A 3,540-nucleotide genomic window follows, 5' to 3' on the forward strand; every position below is an offset into this window, starting at 1 on the left:
GTCAATCTCACCGGCTTGCTGTAACAAAGGATTAAGCGTATCGAGTGGAAGATGATTGTTTGCAAGAAAACAGTAAAACAAGTATTGCAGTAGATTGTATGCTATGTAAAGAATAGGACCGGGGTCCACAGTTCACTAGAGGTGTCTCTCCCATAAGATAAAAGCATGTTGGGTGAACAAATTACAGTCGGGCAATTGACAAATAGAGAAAGGCATAACAATGCATGTACATGATATGATAAATATAGTGAGATTTAATTGGGCATTACGACAAAGTACATAGACCGCCATCCAACTGCATCTATGCCTAAAAAGTCCACCTTCAGGTTATCATCCGAACCCCATTCAGTATTAAGTTGCTAAGCAACAGACAATTGCATTAAGTATGGTGCGTAATGTAATCGACAACTACATCCTTAGACATAGAATCAATGTTTTATCCCTAGTGGCAACAGCACATCACAACCTTAGAACTTTCTCACACGTCCTGTGTCAATGAAGGCATGAACCCACTATCGAGCATAAATACTCCCTCTTGGAGTTAAGAGTAAAAACTTGGCCAGAGCCTCTACTAATAACGGAGAGCATGCAAGATCATAAACAACACATAAATAATAGATTGATAATCACCATAACATAGTATTCTCTATCCATCGGATCCCGACAAACACAACATATAGTATTACAGATAGATGATCTTGATCATGTTAGGCAGCTCACAAGATCCAACAATGAAGCACAACAAGGAGAAGACGACCATCTAGCTACTGCTATGGACCCATAGTCCAGGGGTGAACTACTCACTCATCACTCCGGAGGCGACCATGGCGGTGTAGAGTCCTCCGGGAGATGAATCCCCTCTCCGGCAGGGTGCCGGAGGCGATCTCCTGAATCCCCCGAGATGGGATTCGCGGCGGCGGTGTCTCTGGAAGGTTTTCCGTATCGTGGCTCTCCGTACTGGGGTTTTCGCGACGGAGGCTTTAAGTAGGCGAAAGGGCAACGTGGGGGGCCACACGAGGGCCCCACACCCTAGGTTGGCGCGGCCAGGGCCTGGGCCGCGCCGGCCTATGGTGCTGGCGCCTCGTGGCCCCACTTCCTTCCCTCTTCGGTCTTCTGGAAGCTTCGTGCAAAAATAGGACCCTGGGCGAAGATTTCGTCCAATTCCGAGAATATTTCCTTACTAGGATTTCTGAAACCAAAAACAGCAGAAAACAGCAACTGGCTCTTCGGCATCTTGTTAATAGGTTAGTTCCACAAAATGCATAAATATGACATATAATGTGCATAAAACATGTAGGTATCATCAATAAAGTAGCATGGAACATAAGAAATTATCGATACGTTGGAGACGTATCATACGCAAAGGAAGCTTAGGCTACAAGTTAGGGGGCAAGTTATACCACTTGATGACGGTGGCCGACGATCTTGAACTTGCTATGGTGGAAGGTGTCAAATGAACCGCTTGGATCCTTGGGGTGCCGTCGTCGTAGTTGATGTTGTGGAAGTTTTATGGTATCTGAAATGGCACACACTACGAAGTCCAAACACAAGGGGTTAGTGCCAAAACGAAAAAACGAAGTTAGCTGTGAAAATTTCGGCCAGGCGGAAGTTCCGGTCCTGAGGGGCGGAACTTCCGGTCCGGGGGCGGAACTTCCGGTCCTGCCGGGCGGAACTTCCGGTCGCAATCAGATCTGCGGGCTGTTCTTCGATTTGGGCGGAAATCCGGGCCGAAAATCTTCGAATTCGCGGAAAATTTGGCACTAGAAACTGTGGGAAGGTGGGGGAATTGCAGATCAACACCAAAGACAAGTTTCTATTGGACCAAAACCACTCAAAACTCAACCAAATCACAGATCGGTCCAAAGGCAATTTGGGCTATTTTTTTTTGGAAAATTTTTCTAGAAACGAAATCGGGTGGGTGGAGGGTCAAAATCGCGGTAACCAAAAGCTGCTGATACCATATGATGATATCTGAGATCTAGGGGGTGGCCCGATCTCGCGATTCGACCCAAGAACCAAGGGGAAGAGGTGGGAGAGCGCGAGGAACACGAGGAACACGAAGAACACGGGACTCACGCACGCACACCAACCCGATACACCCGATACTTACCCCCGTGACTCGGTAGATCACGCCAATAGAATCTCCAAGGAAGAGGCACACGGCAGAATTCCCGGAGAGAGATTGGTGTTGGAGAGAAGGGGATTGGTAAGGGAGAGAGAGTGCCTTGCACTAGAATCTCACTTAGCAATTCACAAATCAACAACAAGAGTGCCTTGATTACAGAGGGATGCTTATCCAAGATGGATGCTAACCCTAGGGAGATTAAGCTCAAAGTTGGTTTAAGCTCAAAATTATGTCTTGACCGATGTACCTGATTGAACATAGGGTATTTGCATGAAGTAGCAAGCCATCCAAGGGGGTGTCAAAGGCATAGGTAGAGAGGAGAGAATTCACCTTATCATGTAGAGCTTTAACTCGAGCCCTTGTCATTGGTCCACTTGGGGGACTTGATAAGGGCTAAGCCCAGGGATGTGCCCGATCTTCACGGATTTGTAGGGATACGTGGGGGTAGGTGGATGAACGCGATGAACACGTGGGGGAATCGCGGGGATACAACACACACACGCACACAATTCAAGTTTTCCCTCGTTGGCTCGAAACACCAACTCGATAGAGATTGTAGGAAAAGACCTTCCGGTAGAAGTCCCGCAAAGAGATCGACAAATCAAAGCTCGGGAGATCTAGAAGGGCGAAAAGACCGGAAGGTTTGATAGAAGTGCGAGCAAAAGACCAAATAGGTAGAAGTGCAAGCAAAAGATCAAACAAACGGTAGAAGTCGCCAAAGAGATCTTCACGAGTTGATAAGGAGCCCGGGTGGGGATACAAGATCATAGATCTAGGTAGGGTTCCCACAAGGGTGAGCTAAGCTCAGGTTTTCTTTCAAATCAAGTCTAATCCCAGATCTGAGCCAACTAGCCTATTTATAGTAGGGGGCGAAGGGATAAGTTACACGCTGAAAAGTATTGCTGTGCTGAAGTTCGCGGTGGCGGAAGTTCCGGCCGTCTTGGGCGGAAGTTCCGGTCAGGGGCGGAAGTTCCGGTCCTGGGGGCCGGAAGTTCCGGCCAAGTTCCGGTCAAGTTCCGAAATTGGCCCATTTCCTTGCAGTAACATCCAGGGGCATTTTGGTGGACTTTCGGAGCTTGGGCGGAACTTGGGCGGAAGTTCCGGGTGGGCGGAAGTTCCGGTCACCCGGGGCGGAAGTTCCGGCCTGATCCATTTCTCTGGGCGCTGGAAGGCATCTTGGTGGCATCTGGGCGGAACTTCCGGTCCTCCGGGGCGGAACTTCCAGTCGCAATCAGATCTGCGGGCTGTTCTTTGATTTGGGCGGAAATCCGGGCCGAAAATCTTCGAATTCGTGGAAAATTTGGCACTAAGAGCGGTGGGAAGGTGGGGGAATTGCAGATCAACACCAAAGACAAGTTTCTATTGGACCAAAACCACCAAAAACTCAACAAATCGCGAGATCCAACCAAGGCCAA

This window comes from Lolium perenne, chromosome 5 (genome assembly GCF_019359855.2).
Source record: "Lolium perenne isolate Kyuss_39 chromosome 5, Kyuss_2.0, whole genome shotgun sequence".
In the NCBI taxonomy this organism is placed as follows: domain Eukaryota; kingdom Viridiplantae; phylum Streptophyta; class Magnoliopsida; order Poales; family Poaceae; genus Lolium; species Lolium perenne.